The following is a 24,701-nucleotide window of genomic DNA, read 5'->3' as shown; positions in this document are numbered from 1 at the left end:
TGGCATACCTTTTCTTGTCACTTAAATGAATTACAAATACCTTCTCTCAGAGTGCAGCAAGTAATTCATCTTTTCCATATCATCTTTTGTTAAATACATGTTTTAAATTATAGGTAATCACATGTATCAATCTTTTCTTTCATGGTTTATGCCTTTGTGTTTTAAAAAACATTTCCTATTGTGACAGAAAAGTTTTCTACATTTTCCTCAAAATGTTTTAAAGCTTTATTTTACATATTTAGGTTTTTATTCCTCTTAGACACGGTTTTGGGTATGATGTGGGGTAGAGACCTAACTTTCATTTTTTCTATACGTGTAACTATCTTACTCAGATTTTCTGAGCCAGAAGTCCCACCTCCATACTAAGGTATTGAGAGGGGCAATTCCAGACCAGCAAGAGTGAAGAGAAAAGGGAAGCAAGGCATGGAAGAAAAGAAAGCAAATGCAGGATACCATGTTAGAAGCGTGGTACAACTTCCTAAGGAAATTCAGCCTGTGGCTTGGTTACCTAGGACATCTTCCAGATAGGTTTTGTGGAAGCGCCACACCTTAGAATTGTGCATCAGAGACAGGAGAAAGGGAAAATAATTTGTGTTCTGGCTCCACTTCTCTTTGTTCTCTTTGTTCTTGGTTGATGTTTGCTTTATGGAGTTTAATTAACTTCTGGGCTGTGTAACACAGCTTCTCTGTGTAACCAGTTGGCAAACCAGTCTTCAGTGCTTGACAGAGCCTCTATGAGTTTGGTAGGGTGGGACCTCGGCACCAAAGTCACTGTGTCTTCTGATGTACTGTGAGCAATGGAGGCCGTGCCAAAGCCAGGCTCTCACTCTATGGGGAGATTGGGAAATGTTGGGAAATGAAGGAATGTCAGCAGCCCCTAGGGCTCCCCAGGGGGCAGGTGTATTATTTTGGTCTTTTAGAACAACCAGTTTTCCATTTATTGAATAGTTCATTCCTTCACTCTACATTTGTAATACCACTTTTGAACATGTCAAGTCTGTCTATATTCATGGACTTCTTTGTAGGGTCTCTTTTCTATTCCATTCATCAATTTGTCTATCCCTAAAGTAACGTCATACCATCTTAAATCTTATACCTTTAAAATAAGGCTGGGTGCGGTGGCTCATGCCTCTAATCCCAGCACTTTGGGAGGCCGAGAAGGGTGGATCACCTGAGGTCAGGAATTCAAGACCAGCCTGGCCAACATGGTGAAACCCTGCCTCTACTAAAAATACAAAAATTAGCCAGGCATGGTGGTGGGCACCTGTACTCCTAGCTACTGGGGAGGCTTAAGGCACAAGAATCACATGAACCCGGGAGGCGGAGGTTGCAGTGAGCCGAGATCATACTATTGCACTTCAGTCTGGGTGACAGAGTGAGACTCAGTCTCAAAATTAAAATAAAATAAAAAAGTTGATACGTGGTGGCATAGTCTATTTTGTTCTGCATCTTCAAAATCACCTGGTCCTTTTCTACTTCCAAATGAATCCCAAGATCTGACTGTTTAGTTCCATAAAAAGTCCTAGCTGGATTTAATTTAGAAGTAGATTGAATTTATGGACAAATTAGGGAAGAATTTACATCTTTATGATATTGAACTCACAAACCTGGTAGATATCTTCATTTATTCAGATCTGTGTGTATTTCTTCTTCAATTTTGGAATTTTCTTCACAATGATCTTACATACCGTTCGTCAGGTTGATTTCTAATAATTGTATTCTTTGTATCAGCATTGTGGATGAGCTCTTCATTTCTAGTACAGGTTTTAATTATTTATTGATATCGAAAGTCTTTTGAGCCAGGCATGGTGGCATATGGCTTAGTCCCAGCTACTCTGGAGGCTGACGCAGGAGAATCACTTCAGCTCAGGAGTTTGAGGCTATAGTACACAGTGATTGCACCTGTGAGTAGCCACTGCACTCCAGCCTGGGCAACATAGTGAGACACCTGTCTCTAAAATAAAGAAAAAAGACAAAAGAAAGGCTATTGATTTCTTTATTGGTCTTAAATATGGCAAACTTACTAAACTCCCTTACTAGCTTTAATGGATTCTATTCTATAGATTATTTTTGGGCTTTGTATGTAATCAATCATATTATCTCTATACAAGGACAGTAGCTATACTTTTAATTTGAGTTCTAAAGATTTTTTAAAATCATGAATGAGTGTTAAATGTGGATGCCTTTTCTGTATTTATTGAAAAGGTCATAGTTTTTCCTCTTTTAATCTTTTAAAGTGGTATACTACATCAATAGATTTTAGGATGTTGCACTTCTTTGCCTTTCTAGGATAATCAACACAGTCTTTAAGAAACAGCTCTCATTTTTTTTGACATTTATACTATATTAGTCTGTATAACTACATTAAATAAGCTAGTTAGAATATCAAGTACACATGGTGTCAATAGGTTATAAATACACATGGTGTCAAGTACACATGGTGTCAATAGGTTATAAATACAACTGACTCTGGATGAGCATGAAACTCAAGTGCACAACAGTCCATTACCTATAAGGCTTCACACTGATGGTTTTTTTTAAGATAGTAGGAAGAGTATCAGTTAAGTGGAAGTCAACTAGAAAGTATCCACTGTTGGCCGGAGGAGGTGGTTCATGCCTATAATACCAGCACTTTGGGAAGCTGAGGCGGGCGTATCATGAGGTCAGGAGATCAAGACCTTCCTGGCCAACATGGTGAAACCCTGCCTTTACTAAAAATAAAAAAAAAAAATTAGCTGGGCATGGTGGCAGGTGCCTATACCAGCTATTCAGGAGGCTGAGGGAGAATTGCTTGAACCTGGGAGGCGGAAGCTGCAGTGAGCCAAGATCGCACCATTGCACTCCAGCCTGGCAAGAGAGCGAGACTCGGTCTCAAAAACAAAAGTGTCCACTGTTTGGGGAAATTAGTGATTGTGGTGGCAAACCCATTCTTTGTCAACATGATTTGTCTCATTCAACTAAATTCAAGAAATAGTTATGGAAAAACTACTATACATTAAGTACCATGTTAGGCATCATGGCTAAACACAAAGGTGAATCAGACAGTTTCTATTCACAAAATAATGCCCAACCTAGTAGACGGGTTAAGACCAAGTGTTTAAATATCTCATCATAATACAAAGCGGGTAAGACAGATGTCCAAGGAAATACAAAAGCTATCACAGATCATAGAGGGAAAGTAACTTGGGGAGAGGAGTAATCAGGAAAGGAGTCTTAAAGAAGGGAAATTTTGCAGTTGAACTAAGTGGGAGGTTAGACCATTTGTGTCCATAGCAGCCAGTCCCTTTAACTGATCTCTATTAGTTTCAGCAATCCACCTTGAAAGCAATCTGATCTGTTCTGATGATCATTTCTTTTCTTGTTGGACTTGCACACAGATTTTCCCTCTCTGTTCAGCCCTTTCATGTGAGAGGTCCATCCCTTAATCCTTGGAACCTGTGACTATATTACTTTACATGGAAAAGGAGAATTAAGAGTGAAGATGAAGTTAATGTTGCTAATCAGCTGATCTTGACTTGGGGAGATTATCCTGTATTGCCTGTATTGGCCCAATGCAATCACAATGGTCCTTAGAAGTTAAAGAGAGACAGGAGAGTGAGTGTCAGCGTAATGTGACATGAGAGAGACTCAATCATTGCTGGCTTTGAAGACGAAGGGGGGCTATGAGCCAAAGAATACTGGCAGCTCCTAGAAGTTGAATAAATTAAGGAAACAGATTGTCTCCTAGAATCTCCAGAGGAATGCAGTTTCTGCAAAACCTTGCCTTTAGCCCAGTGGAACCCATTTCAGGCTGCTGACCTCCAGGGCTGTAAGATAATACATTATGTTATTTTAAGCCATTAAGTTTGTGGTAAGTTGTTACAGCAGCAAGAACTAACACAAAAGATCAATAAAGCCAACCAGGATAAAAAAACAGGTTTGGAAGGAAAGCTCATAGCTTTGCTTATGTTGAGCTCAAGAGCTAGTGCCTGTCTGTGAAAGGCCAGCAGGACGGTGGAAATGTGGGTTTGAATCTTAGGAAAGAGGCTGGGATTTAGAACCTTAAAATCATTTCATAAAGGGGATACTTGACACTTGGAGCATGGGTGAGATGTTTTGGGGAAAAACATTTAGATCAGTGCTGTCAAATGGAAATATAACACAGCTGTGAATGCAAGCTACATATGCAATTTAAAATTTTCAGTAACCATATTAAAAATGTAAAAAAAACCGGTGAAATTAAATTTTAGTTATGTATTTTATTGTACTAAACATATCCAAATTGTTTTTTCAACATGTAATCAATATATTATTAGATATTTTACATTTTTATACAAAGTCTTTATAATCTGATATGCATTTTACACTTACAGCACATCTCAGTTCGGCATAAATAATTTCAAGGGCTCAGTAGCTATCATGTGGCTAGTAGCTATGGTATTGGGCAGTGCAGTTTAGAGAAAGAGCAGATACAAAGGGTGGAGCTTTGAGAGACACCTGCACTTAGGAGATGGGAGAAGGAAAAAGAGTGAGTAAAGAAATAGGGCCGGGCATGGTGGCTCACACTTGTAATCTCAGCACTTTGGGAGGCTGAGGTGGGCAGATCATGAGGTCAGGAGTTTGAGACCAGCGTGACCAACATGGTGAAACCGAATCTCTACTAAAAATACAAAAGTAGCCAGGTGTGGTGGCACGTGCCTGTAATCCTAGCTACTCGGGAGGCTGAGGCAGGAGAATTGCTTGAACCTGGGAGGTGGAGGTTGCAGTGAGCCGAGATGGTGCCATTGCACTGCAGCCTGGATGACAGAGCGAAATTCTGTTTAAAAAAAAGAGAAAAAAGAAATAGACAGACAGAGGAGGATAGTCAAGATAATGCAATGTCTCAAAATCCAAAGGAATTTTACTCAGGGAAATGTAGGGGCGGAAATATCAAAGGCCTCTTCTTTAGTGCTCTGGCTTATTCAACTCCTGTATTTGAGAGGTTTTTCACCCTCTCTAAAGTGCAGCTCTACACTACAAAGTCACTTTCATTTGCTCTGGCTTTTTACAGTCTCCTATATCCATCTAAACATAAATTTAGGGGTGCCATCATAGGTGGCTGGGGATAGCAAGGTGACTAAGAAAAAGAAGAAAGGAGCACTGAGGTGGTTTGAGGTTGTTGGAGGATGTGATGATTTAGAACAGGTGCTTGGTGGGAGTAAGATGGAGATCACGTTACCATGACAACTGATTATTTCATTGGTCCAATGACCAGTTGCCATGGTGACAAAATCTTTGTGTCAGTGTGACATGAATCCCAAGGGAGAGAATGCTTGTGCAAAGGACCCCTTTGCTCATTGGTAAAGCTTTTATATTTGCAATGATTTCTGCATTGCTTGATGAATCCTCCTTCAGGAACTTCAATCAACATTGATGTCCCCCTCCTCCTTATTGCTCATTTATACCAGTCACTCCGTGCAAAATGCATACGTTTTTATTGTTCAAGTTCTCTATACTGTTTTCTTATGTGATATTCCTTAGTTGTTTTAGAACATTATTTCTTTCTCCGAAACATATGTAATCCCACTGAAGGCAGGGATTCTTCTTATAATTTAGTTGTATTTTCAAAGGACTGGGAGTTAGAGGAAAAAAGCAGACATACCTTGGGCACCAGATATATTGGGGTTACATGCCACCTTTGCTTTTGCCATTTGCCTTAGACATTTCTTAATGAACTTAGGAAAGTCATTTTATCCTCCTGAATTTAGTTTTTTTCTATAAAATGGGGATAATAAAATTTGCACTGTGGGGTTGTAGTTGGCCTACAGCAAGAACTCAGTAAATGGTGACAGTTATTATAACGTGGCTCCAGGCCCAGTCTTGGATGCCATGATCAGTACTTAGCAATACCTGATGAACAATAAGATAATGATGACAAATGATACCATGGTAACAGTAGGACTAGATTAATTTTAGGGTTTCTTAAAGATCAGTTGTCCTGTGGTGGCCCAAGTATATACCAGCTGCAATTCTTAACTTGCAACCTAAGTTATGCTGATCATTACTTCTTGGGAGGAAAACTTTTTAGGTATATAATTCAGAAAAATGAGAGGAAAGAGAACCAGATATTTTGTGCCTTCTTGATGGAAAAAACATGAAAAAAATCGCATATGAATCGGATCCAGCCTCTGGATCCAACTACTTATTTACGTAAAACACAGAGAGGCCTGGCGCAGTGGCTCACATCTGTAATCCCAGCACTTTGAGAGGTCAAGGCAGGCGGATCACTTGAGGTCATGAGTTTGAAACCAGCCTGGCCAATGTGGTGAAACCCCATCTCTACTAAAAATACAAAAGTTAGGTGGTGGTGGTGGCAGGTGCCTGTAATCCTAGCTACTCGGGAATCTGGGGCAGGAGAATTGCTTGAGCCCAGGAGGTGGAGGTTGCAGTGAGCGGAGATGGCATCACTGCACTCTAGCCTGGGCAACAGAGCGAGACTCCATCTTAAAATGCGCGCACACACACACACACACACACACACACACACAAACAGAGGGCAGAGGCACATGTTAAACACCACAACAGGGAAACAATTAGCAAAATCCATACTGTAGAACTACTACAGGAAAAATGGTGTGGTTTCTTCAACAAATACATTGTAAGAAAAAAAAATGGAAAAGGAACTTAAAAAATAAAAAAAAGATTTAAGAGACTTAATTTCCATGTGTGGATCTTACTTGAGCTTTGATTCAAACAAATACAATTTTAAAAAATTCTTAAGGTGACTGAAAATTTAAGTACTGACAAAATCAAAGACATATCTTAATACTAGTGACTTCAAAAATTCTCATTAATTTCTAGATAAGTTAGTGGTATGATTATGTTTTGTTAGTAAAAGAGTTCTTTTGGAGATATATTTTTAAAATATGTGTGTGTTGATATAGTATGAAGTCTGGAATTTGCTTTGAAGTAACACAAAAGGGGCCATGTGAAGGACATAGATTAAAAAGATTAGGTGGGCAGATCACCTGAGGTGGGCAGATCACCTGAGGTCAGGAGTTTGAGACCAGCCTGGCCAATATGGTGAAACCCCATCTCTACTAAAAATACAAAAATTAGCCTGGTGTGGTGGCATGTGCCTGTAGTCCCAGCTATGTGGGAGGCTGAGGCAGGAGAATCACTTGAACCCGAGAGACAGTGGTTGCAGTGAGCTGAGATTTCACCACGGCACACCAGGATGGGCCACAGAGCAAAACTCCATCTCAAAAAAAAAAAAAAGGGGGGGTATCTGATAACTGTTGACACTGGACAATGGGTATATGAGGATTCATTATGTTACTCGCATATCTGAAGTTTTTCTACATTTAAAACATTAAATGCATCTATCCAAGATTATATGCACAACAAAGACTTAGAATAAGGAAATACAGAATATTATTTAATACAATGTTGGACAAATGCATTGTGATGGTTTAATGAATAAATTAATGTGTATTTCCCTTAGCTAGCCCTTCATAGCTGGGTTGCTCCTTTTTTTAATTTTTTTTTTTAAGACAGAGTCTTGCTCTGTTGTCTAGGTTGGAGTGTAGTGGCACAATCTTGGCTCACTGCAACCTCCACCTCCCGGGTTGAAGTGATTCTCCTGCCTCATCCTCCTGAGTAGCTGGGATTACAGGTGCATGCCACCATGCCCAGCTACTTTGTTTTTATTTTTTATTTTTAGTAGAGATGGGTTTCACGTCTTGGCTTCCAAAAGTGCTGGGATTATAGGCGTGAGCCACTGTGCCTGGCCGCCAGGTTTCAACATTATATACGTAAATGATATTTTTCTATTGCAAATTATGGTTAGTATCATTCATGATGTCTTAGGTTAGATTCCTTGAAAAAAAGACTCTGAGAAGGAGTTTTGTGGCAAGAAGTTTTTGTGGGGGAGGGGAGAGTGAAGTTGTGCTTTTGTGTTCCACCTTACTGGATGGAGTCCATATTCTCTCTCTCTCTCTTTTTTTTTTTTTTGAGACGGCGTCTTACTTTTTCGCAAGGCTGGAGTGCAGTATGATTTTGGCTCACTGCAACTTCTGTCTCCCAGATTCAAGCTATTCCCTTGCCTCAGCCTCCTGAGTAGCTGGGACTACAGGTGCACGCCACTACGCCTGGCTAATTTTTTGTATTTTAGTAGAGATGGGATTTCACCATGGCCAGGATGGTCTTGAACTCCTGACCTCATGATCCGTCCACCTTGGCCTCCCAAAGTGCTGGGATTAAGGTGTGAGCCACCAAGCCTGGCCGGGCCCATACTCTTAATCGCTATTATGCTATACTACCCCCTAACTACTGCTTTTATCTTTGTACTCCCAGCCCTTAGCACAATACCTAGTCTAGAAGTAGCACTTAATAAATGTTTATTGAATGAATATTCATTTCACCAGCATTTCTAGCAAATATCATTTTATAAAAAGATCAAATCCAGATGAAATTTGTAGAAACAAGAGTGGCATATTTCATGGTAGCAAGGAACAAGAAGCCCCACTAGAAGAGTTAAGCTTGGCTATACTTAACACTGCAGAAAAAGAGATTGGATGGGGGCAGTGGACATCGTAGGCCATAAATTCACTGCTGAACAGTTAAAAAATAGAAATACTGTACTTAAGGACATAAAAGAAGCTTTGTTTTGCATGTGTGTGTGTGTTTGTATGTGTGTGTGCTCACGTGTGAACGCACACATGCCTTTTCAGCATATTTTGCTTTGAGAATCATTACAAAAAGAAACTTTTCTCATTTATTCTACCATACTAAAGTGGGGGCAAGCCATGTATGAATCATAAACTTAGATGAGATATAATGAAAACAGCGTAAGTCAGTAAGTATTCAAAATCATTGCTAAAAGGTAGAAATGAGATCCTTTAGGAAAGGTGAAAGATATAGGAATTACAAATAGGTTTCCTTTAAATAGTAAAGCAACTCTTCTCCATTTTCACTAAAATAGAATCTGAGAAGACATATTTAAGCAGTCTGTGTGGTGTGTTAGCAAAAGGAGGGATTTCAGAGTCATGGATTATACTGCCATTCACTAGCAAGTGACCTCAGTTTCCCTTGCCTATAAAATGAGGAGGATAATCTTCAACTCTTAGATTATGGGGATATATATATATATATAATATTTAGATATTTTTGAGACGGAGCCCCGCTCTGTTGTCAGGCTGGAGTGCAGTGGCGAGATATCTCGGCTTACTGCAATTTCCGCCTCCCAGGAAATTCCAGCAATTCTCCTGTCTCAGCCTCCCAAATAGCTGGGACTACAGGTGTGCACCACCACGCCTGGCTAATTTTTATATTTTAGTAGAGACAGGGTTTCATCATGTTGACCAGAATGGTCTCGATCTTCTGACTTCATGATCCACCTGCCTCAGCCTCCCAAAGTGCTGAGATTACAGGCGTAAGCTGCTGCACCTGGCCCATTAATATAAATTACTTCCTTTTTCTATTTCCTGTTTCTGACAGAAGTCATTGTTCCCTCCTCTCAACTTATACAGACATCGATATTTTGCCAGTCTTGTTTCATCTCTCTCTCACACTTTTGGAGATAGAGTCTCTGTTGCCCAGGCTGGAGTGCAGTGGCAAGATCGGGCTCACTGCAGCCTCCACTTCTGGGCTCAAATGATCCACCTAGTAGCTGGGACTACAGGTGTATGCTACTACATCCAACTAATTTTTGTATTTTTTGTAGAGATGGGGTTTTGCTATGTTGCCCAGTGTGGTTGAGACCTCCTAAGCTCAAGCAATCCACCTGCTTCAGCCTCCCAAAGTGCTGGGACTACAGGCGCTCATGAGCCACTGTGCCTGGTCCCCAATTTCTAATTATGCCAACACTGTCATACTCCAGAATCAGATGCCTGTTATGTTTGCAGTATCTTCACTTTTTAAGTGAATAGTAGAAACACCAGGTTGAATCTCTTCCTAGTTTTGAAGAACTGATCCACATATCTGAGCAGTCCTAATTAGTTCTCAGGACTCTCTTCAGTACTATCAAGGACATTCCACAGATGGTTTTTGGTTTTTCAATTACTGCCCAGTAAGCTTTAGAAATGCCTAGAAAGTGTTAGGAATTTGCACCTATGTTTGTCTAATTTTTTTTAGACAAGGTCTTTTTCTGTTGCTCAGGCTGGAGTACAGTGGCATGAATTATTGCAGCCTCAAACTTTTGGGTTCAAGTGATCCTCCCACCTCAGCCTCCCAAGTAGCCGAGACTACAGGCATGTACTGCCACACCTGGATACTTTTTGTTTTGTTTTTTCCAGAGTCAGAGTTTCACCATGTTGTCCAGGCTGGTCTTGAACTCCTGGGCTCAAGCAAGTCATCCACCTTTGCCTCCCAAATGCTGGGATTACAGGTATGAGCCACTATGCCCAGCCTGTTTGCCTAAATTTAATCTTCACCTACATGTTCTCTTAATCTGGTCCCATGAAAAACTTGGTCCCCAGTGCACTTCAAGCTAGATTTCTCATTGCCATGTCTGTTGGGCTCTCCAGAGTTTTCCGTGCTTTGTGATTCCTGCAGGGAGGACTGAGTGCCTTTACTGAATACTTACCATGCTCCAGGCCCTGCAGATCTTGATGTTCTGGATATTTTTCATTTGTGTGGCATTTCAAATAAATTAGGTATACATAAAGTTTTATATAAAAATTAGCTACTAATAATCCCAAACCCAAGTTAGCAATACGTTACAACACAGGAAGAGCCTTTGTGGGGAGTTAGGGGACTTCAGTTACAGTTCTAAATTATTCCATAGCATCACTTTGATAAAAATTTACTTATTTAGTGCCTAGAGGCTGCCACATACAGTATTGGGTTGCTAGGTTTAGAAGCAAATGAGTATGGTCCTTTCTCAAAAACACGGATTGTGCTGGGCATGGTAGTTCACACCTATAATTCTAACACTTTAGGAGATCAGCAGGAGGATTGTTTGAGGCCAGGAGTTTGAGACCAGCCTGGGCAACGTAATGAGACCTTGCCTCTATTTAAAAAATAATAATAAAGGAAAACCAGGAGCTGTATCTTAACATTCTTCGTAAGTTCCCCAGCTTCTGGGGCATGACATGGTCCGTGGCACTTTCTTATAAAGGGTTGTCTGAGCCCACAAATAAAGACTGACTGAGTTTCAAATTCTGTATTTTTATTTTATTTTAATTTAGAGGCACTGTCTCACTATGTTGCTCAAGGTGGGCTCTCTAACTCTTGGCCTCAAGTGATCCTCCTGCCTTGGCCTCCCAAAGCTCTGGGATTACAGGTGTGAGCCACCATGTCCTGCCTCAAATCCTGCATTTTTGCCTTTCACTATAGTACACCAGTCATCCCATTCCCTGTATCTTCTCATAATCCCCAACCAATCTTTCTACCTGAAGATGACACTAAAAATTTTGGTCACTAAAGAGAAAGATTCAGAAGGTATCTGCATTAGTCAGTATAGGCTCTGTTTTTTAATTTTTTTTTTAATTTTGAGATGGGAGTCTCACTCTGCCACGCAGGCTGGAGTGCAGTGGCATGATCTCACTGCAACCTTCGCCTCCCAGGTTCAAGCAAGCTGCCTCAGCATCCCAAGTAGCTGAGATTACAGGTGCCTGCCACCATGCCCGGCTAAATTTTGCATTTTTAGTAGAGATGGGGTGAACTCCTGAACTCATGATCCACCCGCCTTGGCCTCCCAAAGTGCTGGGATTACAGGCGTGAGCCACTGCGCCCGGCTAGGCTCTTTTGTGCTACGGTATCAACCCCCCCAAACCTCAGTGGCCCAATCAGCAAAGGTTGTTTTTCTCGCTTACGCTGTATCCTTCCCAGGTCAGCTGTGGCTTTGCTGCACATTGTCTTCACTCTGGGACTGAGGCTGATGGATTAGCTTCTATCCGGAGTGTTGCTGGTCATGAGGGCAGCAGGAAAGGAAAACATGGTGCAGCACATTGGCACAGCTTCCAGCTGGGAGTGGCTCATACTGCCACCTACATTTCATTAGCTAATGCAAGTCACACACAAGCCTGCTATCAATGGGAAAGTACAATCCAATTCTGGGAGGCACAATGAGTGTTTGGGAACAATTGTATAGTCTTCCATAGGTCTCTTTACCCTTTATTTGTGATATTTGGATCACACCTTCTCACAGTGCCTCACCCAGGACATTACGACTCTCACGCTGGTGTAAACAGTCCCGCTGGTTTAGAGCCTTTGAAGGTAGGCAAGAGAGAGGGCTTAGAATCAGACAATTCTGGCTTCAAATCCTGCCTCTGACACTCTTGAACTACTGAGCCTATGTTTCCTCTTCTTTCACGTGATGACCACCTTATAGTTTTACTGTAATGGTTAAGAAAACAAACAAACAAACAAACAAACAAAAAACCAGATGTAAAGGGCCCATCGTGTTGCTAGTCACACAAGGAACACTAAATGTTAACTATTCCCCCGCCAAACTCCATCCAGCATTGGGGTTTCTTGACGGTTCTTATTTAGCTCCTTAGGCATCAAGTAAGCCAATATCTTCACAACTTTAAACAATTGTTTCCTACTACCAAGTTTGCATCAGAGTTTCAGGCTCCTTTGGGATGCAAACCTTGGCTACTTTTCCCTGCTAACCAGGTTCCTTTTTGTCATCCTAAAAGATATTGCTAACTGGCAGAGAGATTTCCCTTGATCCTACTGTTTGAACATCTTCTGACTCACTCTTCCTAGTGTCACCCAAGTTTCATATGCACCATTGCTTACACATAATATAAGTACTTTATTTACTCTACACATTTGTTAATGTTTGCTCAGCTGTCTTGGTGCCTTTGTGTCTTTCGCTACGCTTTTAATTAGCTCGGGTGATTCTAAGCGTGGAAGTAAGCCAAGGTTTGAACCAGGTAGTTAAAAGGAACATGAAGATGGGTTGCAGGAGGGGGATGGCAGATTGTATGAATGCACTAGTGCAAATTCACTGACAGCTTAGAGGCAAAAATATATTTTAGGCTAATGCCTTCTACTGGGAAAAAATAATCTAAGCTACTCCTTTCTACTAATAATGATTAAATAATAGTCTTTGGGAGGGATCACATTTTGCCTTACCAATATAATCTGAAGTTAACACCCAGCTACCAGAGGACAGGAACTCAATGATGGTTTACATAGAGTGATGTTGTCTAGCTGTATGAGTTAGTTATTCCTATCAGCCACTAATATTTAATGACTACTTATAAGACTATAACTTCAGTGGCCTCTACTTTTCTTGTATCTACCCTACCTCTTCGACTTTGCACAAGCTGTTCTCTGCCCCCAATCGTCTTTTCCTACTGCCAGTCTTGCTTCTGTCTCTGCATGGAATATTCCTACTCATTTATTGAAACTTAGTCTTAACCTTAACTTTTAAGAGTGAAGCTTTCTTTGGCCCCCGTGACTGTGCCCGAGTCTCTACCTCAACCAATTTGACAGAATTAAGCCTTGCTTCTTTTCTGTTTCCATGGCATAAGTATAAATTTCTACCAAATTGCATTGAGATTAATTGTTTACATGTCTGCTTCTCTTTTATTCTCTTTTGACTCCTTGGTATTTAGTGTAACACCTGGTATAAAGTAGGTGCTTGCTAAATGATTATTGAATGCTCTTTAAGTATGCATAAGTGACCAACGTCCAAGCATTTTCCTCAAATAGCAGTCAGTAGTGCTGAGAACTTTTAGATGGCCTATGTATAGCCTTTAAAAAAATTGAATTCATGAGTTATAAAATATGACATAAAGATATCCAGGGAATCTGTAAGGCTTTTCCTGGGCTAGGAATAATAGGAGGGGCTCTCTCCTGTTTTTCTCTCTCCCTCTTGCAAGTCTTGGCTCATTTTAAATTTATTTCTCGTTTTTTGATTTCCTCTTACAACAAATACAGAGGGAGAAAAGGATCAGGTAAAGGCTCATTTATTTAAGTGGCTGGGTCACGTGAAGTGTTGAACACTGCTGTTGAAGCACTGCCAGTGCCCAATCAAGGTTTTTGTATGGCTATTGCAGCCCAGCTTTGGCTATGTTCCTTTCAGATAATTCAGAATTCAGATGAAGCTAGGAAAAGATTGCAAACAATACAAAACAATAAAACCACTACTTTATTCCACTGGGCAATCTGTGTTTTTTAAGGATCTGTCCCCTGAGCTATCTCCTCTTTGAAGGCTCTCCTGCTCTCCACCCTCCCTTCCAGTCCACTTCCATCTCCCAAGACAGTGAACTGCTATACTCTTTTCTGTGCTGACACTAGGACCTTATAAATAATAACAGCTGTCTCAGGGACCTTTATTTTTGGCAGTATGTGCATAGTCTCTTTTGCTAGGTAGCTATGATTATTGTTCACATATTATAGGCAGGGAAACAGAGATTAAAAGGAACTAAATAACTGGATGTAGGCACAAAAAAGTAAGCTATGGAATACTGGACTTGACTCTAGGTCTGCCTTCTTAATCTAGGCTTTAAGTTTTTCTTCCTCACAATGTCCCCTGCTACTATGGCCATTCTAGCTTTTTATTTATTTTTTACTTATCTTAGAGTCAGGGTGTCACTTTGTTGCCCAGGTTGGTCTCGACTTCCTGAGGTCAAGTGGTCCTCCCACCTTGGCCTCCCAAAGTGCTGAGATTACAGACGTTAGCCATCGTGCCTGGCCTTCTTTCTTTCTTTCTTTCTTTCTTTCTTTTTTTTTTTGAGGGGGGATACTCCTCTACTCTTCTTTTAATCTTAAAAAAACTACTAATTTAGCATGAATCCCATATGTAATAAGTTTTATTGCTCCTCCACCTTTTAGCACCCAGGAGCTCATACTTCTTTCCTTCCCAAAGGCTGCTGATCCTCACCTTCCCACCTCATTCTGGCAGCTATTCACCTCTGTTCTCTCTCCAACCCTACCCCATATTAGCCCAGAATGAGCACTTTAGGGAAGCACCACAGAATCCCAGACAAGTGAGGGGAGAGGAGCTGCCCAAGACTTGTTAGAGGTGGTGCTAAACAGGAGTTCAAGACAAGCCTGAACAACATAGTGAGATCCCATTTCTATAAAGTTAAAAAAATTTGATAAAGAAAAAAAAAAAACAAAAGCTCCAGACTTGGAGCTAAGTCTACCCTCTCTCTCTCTCTCTTTTTTTTTTTTTTTTAAGACAGAGTCTTGCCCTGTTACCCAGGCTGGCGTACAATAGCACAAGCATAGCTCACTGTAGCCTTGACCTCCTAGGCCCAAGGGATCCTCCCATCTCGGCCTCCTATATAGTTGGGACCACAGGTGTACACCACCCTGCCAGCTAATTTTTTTATTTTTGCAGAGACAGAGTCTCCTTATGTTGCCCAGGTTGGTCTTGAACTCCTGTGCTCAAGCAATCCTCCCGCCTCCACCTCCTGGTGTTGGGATTACAGGTGTGAGCCATTGTGCCCAGTCAAGTTTCTCTACTCTTTAACTCTACCATCTGGGTGACTGTACTCAACTGGCTCAGAGAGATTCTTTGTCTGGGACTTTTATGATCTTGATCCCAGTCTCAAGTTAAAACCTGGTGACTGCTGGCCTCATTGTCTTCTGACAAATGGCGATAATATCAGCTTGGTCCACCTCCTTAAATGCGTGACCCAGACTGCTTTTTAGTATCCTTCTACCTAGAACTCCACTCAGATGATTGTAGGTTTTGAGACCTGAAAGGCTGGGAAGATGAGTGTTAGCCATGTTATCAGGGATCTACCTTATGGCCCAACAAATAATTAGAAACTTCCAATGCCTTTGGCAACTTGAAGCTCTGGAAACTTCTACCCTCTCTAAGGAAATCTGGCAAGCGTGTCCTCCTCTTCAGAATCCTTAATCACAGTGCATTGTAATTATCTAATCTACCTGCTTCCCACTAGACTATGAGTTCTTAAAGTAGACAGACTGTACTTTATTAATTTTTTTAGAGATGGGGGCTTGCTGAGTTGCCCAGGTTGCACTTGATCTCCTGGGCTCAAGTGGTCCTATTCTCCTGCTTCAGCCTCCTTAATAACAGAGATTATAGTCTAGCGCCACTGTGCCCGGCTGAGATTGCGTCTTATTTATCTTACTCATTGCTACTATCCGGTTCAAGCCATCATCTTGTACCTGGGTAATGTAGCCTCTGGCTTCCACCTTGGTCCTTTTATGGTCTGCTCTTAGCACTGGCCTTTTGAAAGTGTGAGTCAGATCATATCACTCCTCTGTTCAAAGCCCAGCAGTGGTTCTGTTTACAGTTGCCTTCAAGACCCCTCTCTCTGACCTTATCTCCTCATTCAGCTCCCATTTGCTCACACTGCTCTAACTGGCTATGGCCTCCTTGTTATTTCTAACACTTCCTGAGACTTTCATCTGGGGGACCTTTCCACCAGCTAGCTATTCCTTCTGCCTGGGACACTCTTCCCCAGACGACTGCATGGCTGACTCCCTCAACTCTTTCAGATCTCTGATTAAAGTCATTTTATGAATGAGGCCCACGCTGATGGCTGTATTTGAAATTGCAGGCCCGGTGCCGTGGCTCACATCTGTAATTCCAGCACTTTGGGAGGTTGGGAGTTTGAGACCAGCCTGGTCAACATGGTGAAACCCCTGTATCTACTAAAAATACAAAAATTAGCTGGGCGTGGTAGCACGCACCTGTAATCCCAGCTACTCAGGAGGCTGAGGCATGAGAATCACTTGAACCCGGGAGGCGGACGTTGCAGTGAGCGAGATCACAGTACTGCACTCCAGCCTGGGCGATGGAGCGGAATTTCCTCTCAAAAAAAAAAAAAAAATTGCAAACCCCCTTCTTCCAGTTTTCCTCGTACCCCTTACCCTGGTATTTTTTTTTACAGCACCCAATGCCTTCTAACATATTACATAATTCTCTTATATTTATCATCTTTCTCCTTATAATAGAATGAATGCTCCAAGAGGGAAGAGTATTTGTTTTCTCTCTCTCCTGTTTACTGATACATCCCAAGCACTAAAATAGTATCTGGCAACCCTAGCAGTGATTGGCAAATATTTGTTAAGTGAATGAGTACATGAACGTTCAGAATCTTCCTAGTCCTATAAAGAAAAGGAATATGTGAGTGTTTTGAATCCCCAGTGCCCAGAAATGCTTGACAAATGGCAGGTGTTCAATGTTTACTGAAGGAATTGTATGCTCCGATCTGTTGGAGATCTTTATCTGAACCCTTTGAGGCTATGTCAAAAAACTACCCAGGGCCAATTCACTCATGCCTCTCCTTTTCCTCTCATCCCACCAGCCTAGTACTCATTTAACAAATATCTAAGTCTCCAAATATTGAGCCACCCAATGTGAGTTCAAAAGTGTGTTTGGTACTGCAGGGGAATATGTGACTAACGCGAATGAAGCAACAGCAAATAATACTCTGGAATGCAATTAAGTGTGAAATTATAGGCCAGATTCAGTGTTAATAGTTTAGAGAAAGAATCAGTGAAGACCGACGTAGAAGTAAATTCCAAAGTTCAATAGTCGACCAAAACTACCCCTTCTAAACGTACCGCCTACTGATAGCAGGACCATAACCTGGGTAGCTACCTTGAGAATCAGAAGGGCCTTTAGAGTTCCAACTCCTTTGCCTTAAGAAGGAAAGTAAGACCAGGTACGGGAAAGGCCTCGGCAGAGACGCGTCTAGCACCTGGGGCTCATGAAGCTCTGAAAGGAGGGGTGTCCTGAAGGTCCAAGGCGCCTTTGTTGGGGGTCCCGGAATCCGCGGTGTGCCAGGTCGGAAAAGGCGTCAGGTTTCCTGGAGAGGAGGCTAAGGTGCCTGTCGCTACGGTGAGGTGGCGGAGGTTGGGGGGCGGGGAAGGACATTTGGCACCATTCCTTGGGGTCATGGGGCCCCAGGTATCCGTGGGCAGGGTTCAAAACCAACGATCCCTACTGTCCTCAACTGCGGGGCAGCCTCCGCCGCCCTCACTCTCCAGACGCCACTCCAAGGCACAGGGACCCCAAATCGCTCGGAACTGCCGGCTGCTAGATGACACCAGCTGCGCCGAGGCAGAGCCCCGGCAGCCTCAGGGCACTACTTGTCCCAGCGGAGGGATCCCGCGCGCGTCGAAGCAGTCGTGACCGCGCTGGACTTGACGCAGCGACGTCGCAAGAGGCGGCGGCGGCGGTGGCGAGGTCGGGGGGGGGGGGGGGGGGGAGAATGCGGGTCGGGAAGTAGTTCCGGGTGCGCGGCCCCGGATGTTGGCTGCTCTTGCTGCCGCCGCTGCTTTCGGCGCTGCTCGGGGCCTCGACCGCTCGCACTAGGCACCGTTGGGACCTTTCCCTGGGGGCGGAGACTCACGCAGCGGCCGGGGGCTCGGCCGGGCCGTCCCGGCCTGCGCAGCCTGAGGTAAGTGCCCGCCGCCTGGGCGGCCGGACCTGGGCGGCGGGCGAGGAGGCGGGGCTGGGGCATCTCCCGGGACTGAGGCAGGGGCTGCCCTCCGCGAGACGCCCTGTCTCTTCTAGCCGCGGCCGCGCTGCGAAGTGGCCGCGGGAGGGGCAGGGGGCCTGGGCTGGGGCCCGGGCCCGGGCCGGGGCCGCGGCCTGGCGGGCGCCGAGGGCTGGGTCCCTCCCTCCCCCGCGGCGCTTCTCCTCAGCTGCTGCTGCCCCTCAGCTGGAAAGCCGCGGCTCCGCGCCTCCCGCCCCTCCCCCAGGCGGGGCCCCGGGGAACCAGAGGTAGATCCCGGGGGCGCCGAGTCCGAAGGCTGCGACTGTCTCTTTCCCTCCGTGACCTGTCCCCTGGCCTGGGCTAGCCCCCGACCCCGGCACTCTGCGGCTTTTTCCCTTCAAGCTTGGGGGCGCTTTTCTGCCGGCAGGGCGAGCGTACCTCACGCTTCGGGGTGGCCCTTTGGGGTGAGGAGGCCCATGCAAGGGGGCCTGCGTTCCCGCCCATCCTGTGTCGGTGTCCTTTGCTGGGATTAGGGCAAAGGCAGCCGTTCCGTGCGGACGTGTTGCTGTCCTGTGTGTGTTGCATCCTGCCCACGTGGTAGAGTGTCTCCCGCCCCCCCCACTCCATTTTTGCAGCTGGTGAGGAGGGAGGGTAACGGGATGGTTTTTCCTCTGTGATTTCCTCCGGGTGGCATGGAAGACGTTAGGGTCAGTTTGCTTTGCTGAGGCCGACTTTTGGTTAGATGAGGAATCAAGAGTTGTACTCTGAAATTGAGGCCAGTAGGGGACATAACAGGGCTTAGTTTCATTAACATCTTTTCTCGTCTTCCATTAGCAGCTCTTATTCTTTTCTCTATTGCTTAATCATAAAGAGAGAATAAGCGCTTGCTACGGATGTATTGAGGTGTATATCTGTCATTTCTGTTTTACTTTTTGCGTGTCTGATTGGCAAAGGTTTTTCTATTCCTTGTTGGTGCGGTCCACATCTGTGTTGTCCCTAGTTAGATTCCTGAATGAGTTAGAGCCAGGGAGTTTAGAGATTGGTGGGCACCTTTTTGGTCTTTTTTTTTTTTTTTTTTTTTTTTAACATTTATTTGTGTTTGTTTTCTTCCTTCTGTTTTGTTTCCCAGTGAAAAAGCATACCATAGGAGCGTTATATACATAGCTCTTTTTCTCATAAGGCAGCACTAGTTTCACCTAGTCACTTACTTTGTAGAAGCTCTTTTACTTCACTTTTACTCTGTTGCATACCCATTGCACTCCCATTTTCGAAACTGGTTTGAAACGTGTTTTGAGTAGTTTTTTTTCTTAATGTCTCTTCCAGATTAAGGTTTCCATCTTCCATTTTGCTCTTTTGAGACTACAGATTGCTCCCGTGTACAGGAATAGGCCAATAGACCACAGTAACAGTGAGAGAAGCCTATTCCTCCTGGTCCCTAGCAAGTATTTATAGAAAAGCAGTAACTCCTCTCTCTTTTTCTGAGTGGCATATATTATAGATGTGATTAACTTTTTTAAATAGGAGGATTTCTCTTTTTGCTTTTGTGTCTCAGAATTGAGGTGAGTCTTGGTTTTGTGCTGCTGAGGACAAAAGTGGGAAGTTTTCATGCTTTTATTAGATTTTTTTTTTTTGGATGAGGCCGGAACGTGTTTATTTTGGCTATTTTTTGTTCATTTGTTTGGGTAAAATAAAAAATCTTAATGTTTCAGAGTCGCTTGTTAGATTCCAAAGTGGCCTGCATTCTCCCTTGATTTGTTTTTCACATTGTACATTCTTTGAGTGTGTTTTTGACATTTTTTCCTTTTATCTGGTACAGTTCATGTATTCTTCCTTTTCCTTCTATGTAGAATGAAAATATTTAAATATAGATTCTAGATTCTGTCTGCTTTCATTATGCTAAATATGGGTGGGGCAGTGGAAAATAGAGAATGTTGTTCTGATACATACTGAGTTTTTTTTTTTCTTTTTTGGTAAGTCAGTCAGCATTTGTGTACTTCTGTGAAGTACGGTGTTATCTATGTGTGAAGTAGTCGGTATGAAGAGACGAATAAGATATGTGGTCTCTTGGAAAGCTTAAACTTACGTCAAAAGAACAGAGTTGTTTCTTCTGTTGGGGAAACAACATGTTCATCTTTCCGAATTACTAAACACCATCAGATTTCTCCTTGGGATAACGATACAACCAAAGTCAAAAGTATAAGTGACATTTGAAAAAGATACAAATTTCCAACGGGGAAGAGGTGTATTTCAGGAGAGTTGAAGGGGCCTGTGCAAAGGCAGAGAAGTGGCAGTGTGCAAAGGATATCAAGTAGCTTGACTGTCAGATCATCTGTGTTGGTGAATAATAAATGAGTTTGGGATTGGCGAGGGGGTATTGGTGGAGGATCTTTCAAGGATAGGGGGTTTAGTTTGATAGGATACCACAAGGGATTCTAAAGAATGAGAGTAAGAGGATGCATTTTGTTCCTGAGGAAGGTTTTTTATATCAGCTGAGTGTCCTGGGAGCGGAGAGACTGACTGGAATGCTCTTGGAGACTTTTAGGAATAAGATTATGAGGGTCTGATATAAGATAGTGGTTGTGGGAATAAAATAATAGCTAACATTTATTGACTACTTACTGTATGCCAGACATTGTTCTAAGCTCCTTACATGTGTTTAATTCATTAAATCTGAATGAGATATTAAAATCAGAAGGTACTTTGGCCAAGTTACTTAACCTCACGCATGTAATTATTTCTATATATAATGAACAGTTAGATGAAAGGTAGATTTTGCACTGACCAGAGATATAGATGCTAGTAGAACACATCAGTAGATGTGTGTTGGGAAGATAGTAGTATAATGAAGAAAGAACTTTGAGGTTTGGAATTTTGGGTCCCATAATAGGGGACCCAAATAGCATTCTGAGAAGAACCAGAAAGTGCATCAGTTCCGCAGAAGCCAAGGATAGAAAGATTTTCTATAAGGCAGGGTGTTGACAGTTTCAAATGCAGTATAGAAGTTCAGAAACAGTGACTACAATGAAAAGACAATTGAATTAAGCCAGAGGGGATAATTTGTAACCTTAGAGAGAAATTTGAAAGGAAGGAGAATAGGTGACAGATTTGCTGGAGAAGAATAGGTGACAGGATTTGTAGAGACATTACGATCTGATATGGTAAGTCTTAGTATTTTCTTTAAAAAAGAAACGAACTTATGTTCCAAAGCCAGTGATTTTATACTTTAACGCTTCTCTTCTTAAATTTATCTTATTTTTAAAAAAACCTAACTTTCTTGAAATATAATTCACATACCCTATCATTCATTCATTTAAAGTATACAAGTCAGTGGTTTTTAGTGTAATCACAGAGTTGTGCAACCATCACCAGAGTCATTTTTAGGACAACATTTCTAAAAGAAGCCTTGTACCCATTGGCAGTCATTTCCCATACCCCCACCTCCAGGCAGCCATGCTAATGCACTTACCATCTCATAGATATGTTGACAATTTCAAATGCCTGTTGTGGGCATTTCATACAACATATGGTCTTCTGTGTCTGACTTCTTTCACTTAGCATATGTTTCAAGGCTCATCCATGTAGCATGTATCAGCATTTCATTGCTTTTTATTGCCAAATAATATTCCACTGTATGGATACACCACATTGATATCCATTGCTTTAGTTGATGGGCATTTGAGTTTCTTGTATTATTTTTTGAGACGGAGTTTGTCTCTGTCACCCAGGCTGGAGTGCTGTGGCGCAATCTTGGCTCACTGCAACCTCTGCCTCCCATGTTCAAACAATTCTCCCACCTTACCCTCCCTAGTAGCTGGGATTACAGGCATGTACCACCATGCCCAGCTAATTTTTTCATTTTTAGTAGAGACAGGGTTTCACCATGTTGACCAGGCTGGTCTTGAACTCCTGACCTCAAGTGATCTGCCTGCTTCAGCCTCCCAAAGTGTTGGGATTACAGTTGCAAGCCACTGCGCCTGGCCAAGTTTCTTGTTTTTTTAAACTCCTCCCCATTTTCATCGAATCTTTGCCCTGCCAACCCCTCCCATGGCTTTTTTTTTAGATTATAATCTCTGCCATGCATTTTGCTAGGCGTTGGGGATATAAAGATGAATAAGACATGGCCCTTGAACATTCATGTAGTGTTTTATTGGTTTACATACATTTTTTCATACATTGTCTTATTTGATCTCAACAACCCTGTGATAAAGGCAGAACATCTTGAGATGAGCAATTTGAAGGTTAGGTGACCTGCTTAGGGTTGTACACCTAAGTAATTGATGGAGCAAGTGGGTCTTCTTGGTTCATATCTGTACTATATCCACTACTCGATGCTGCTATTTTAACTTAAGGGATCCCCATGTAATTTCCGGGAGACTTAGAGGGACTGGAAAATGTACTTACTTGAAGAATCACTGGGTTTTTTTTTTTTTTTTTTTTTTTTGAGACCAGCTCTCTCTCTTGCCTAGGCTGGAGTGCAGTGGTGCCATCACAGCTCATTGCAGCCTCAACCACCTGGGCCCCAGTGATCCTCCTACCTCAGCCCCCCAAGTAGCTGTGACTACAGGTGCGCACCAGCACACTCAGCTAATTTTTGCATTTTTTGTATTGAAGGGGTTTTGCCATGTTGCTGTTTCTGCTGGTCTTGAACTCCTGGGCTCAAGTGATCCAGCCTTGGCTTCCGAAAGTGCTAGGATTACAGGCGGGAGCCACCACACTCAACCCACTGATTTTTAATGGTTAATCTTCTGGACTTAAAATGAAGATTTTTTCCCCCCTAGATTCTGGCACTTGTTTGTTCTGTGTTTTAGACAAATCATTTCATATTTCTTTTCTTTCAGAACTTTCACAGAGTTCATGTGGTAAGAATGATAATGATAATACTAGCTAACATTTTTTGAGGCCTTACTATGGGCCTAAAAGTTTTCTAAGCACTCTACATTCATTATCCATATCTTACAACCCCTAAGATTTTATAAATTTTGTAAACAGATTTTATAAATTTTGTAAATAGATTTTATAAATATATTGTGGAGTTTATAAATATTTCTTAGTTTTACAGATGAAGAAATGGGCACAGAGAGGTTAAGTAATTTGACTAAGGGAACATAGCTAGGAATGGAAAGAGCCAAGATTTGAACCCTTGTAGTCTGTTTTGAGAACTCAGTGGCTCTTAATTACTACTCTGTTCTGTTTACTGTGTTATGAATTAATAGAAGATAATATTTCAAGTAAGTGCATGAGCAGAATATGAAGATTTGATTTTGAATGTAGCTGGGGAAACAGTTAAACAGCAAAGTTAACTTGACATTGCATCCCCATTTTTTTTTAAAGTGGACGTAACACTACAGTGTGCAAAGATACATGTTGTTTAGACATTTTTTTGTTTGTCTCAAAGCTTCTCAGCTCAGAAATTACATTATTTTCACTGATCTTCACTGTTGGCCTTGTTAGTCACTTAGCTTTCCACATTGCCACTATTCAGAAACCTTAGCTGAGGCAGCTGAAGCTCACTTTTACCTCTCCCCTTAGCCTTCCTTTAACTATGACTTTTTGTTTTCCATTTTGAGCAGTTAGTCTTTTAGTTCTAGAGGGAGTTACTTTTTACCTTTCCCACTCCAAAACCCAGAAAACACCACAGTGGCATTTTATGACAACTGTCAAAAAATTTGACCATCTTAATTGGTATAACTTGATTTTAATGCACAAATAAGAACCAAAGCATAGTGTTTTTGGTTAAAGAGATTGACTTACTCTGAAATTGGAAAAGGCATCTGCTGTACAGGATTTTTTGATTTAATAGAATTTGGTATAATCACATCAGCAGAGCATTATTACTGTGGGCCATCTGTTGGGATATGGAAATAGCTTTGTTATATGGAACCAGATGTTGTTTTTATATTTATAACAATGACATTCTACTTATTTTAAGTAACCTTTTGTAGTTAGGCACCTTTGGCTGCTATTCTATTTGACATGTATATCAACTGATAACCTGAGAATGTAACGTCTTTCAAAGTGGCTATTACTCTTTTATAGGATCAGGACGAAACAAATGAAACAAAAGGGCAATGAGACTCATACAGTCTCAAACTTTTGTACTATACAAGGTAAAATATAGCATAAGTGGCTGGGCGCAGTGGCTCACGCCTGTAATCCCAGCACTTTGGGAGGCCAAGGTAGGTGGATCATTTGAGGTCAGGAGTTCTAGACCAGCCTGGCCAACATGATGGAACCCTGTCTCTACTAAAAATACAAAAACTAGCTGGGCATGGTGGTGCATGCCTGTAATCCCAGCTACTCAGGAGGCAGAGGCAGGATAATTGCTTGAACCTGGGAGGTGGAGGTTGTAGTGAGCCGAGA

At 42.2% G+C, this 24,701-nt stretch overlaps 1 protein-coding gene and 1 long non-coding RNA gene across 5 annotated transcripts in view; one reads left to right on the top strand and one right to left on the bottom strand.

Annotated features, from left to right (window-relative positions):
• Positions 1-12,059: 12,059 nt before the first annotated feature.
• LOC116529373 lies at positions 12,060-18,078 on the bottom strand. The gene is made up of 2 exons (XR_004259478.1): positions 17,501-18,078; positions 12,060-12,297 (listed from the first exon to the last, which is right to left on the bottom strand). It is a non-coding gene; the product is annotated as an uncharacterized LOC116529373 (long non-coding RNA).
• The window catches only part of FOXJ3 (forkhead box J3), a 176,230-nt gene continuing 169,605 nt past the window's right edge, over positions 18,077-24,701 (top strand). For 3 of the 4 annotated variants that reach the window (XM_032247160.1, XM_032247161.1, XM_032247154.1), the window contains exon 1: positions 18,077-18,302. The gene's annotated coding sequence lies outside the window, so the exon portion shown is untranslated. The remainder of the gene's footprint in view (positions 18,303-24,701) is intronic. The other variant, XM_032247158.1, reaches the window with a different exon arrangement.

Source organism: Sapajus apella, unplaced genomic scaffold, assembly GCF_009761245.1.
Source record: "Sapajus apella isolate SASKATOON/1434 unplaced genomic scaffold, GSC_monkey_1.0 scaffold62, whole genome shotgun sequence".
Taxonomy (NCBI): domain Eukaryota; kingdom Metazoa; phylum Chordata; class Mammalia; order Primates; family Cebidae; genus Sapajus; species Sapajus apella.
This window is presented reverse-complemented; position numbering and strand designations above follow the sequence as displayed.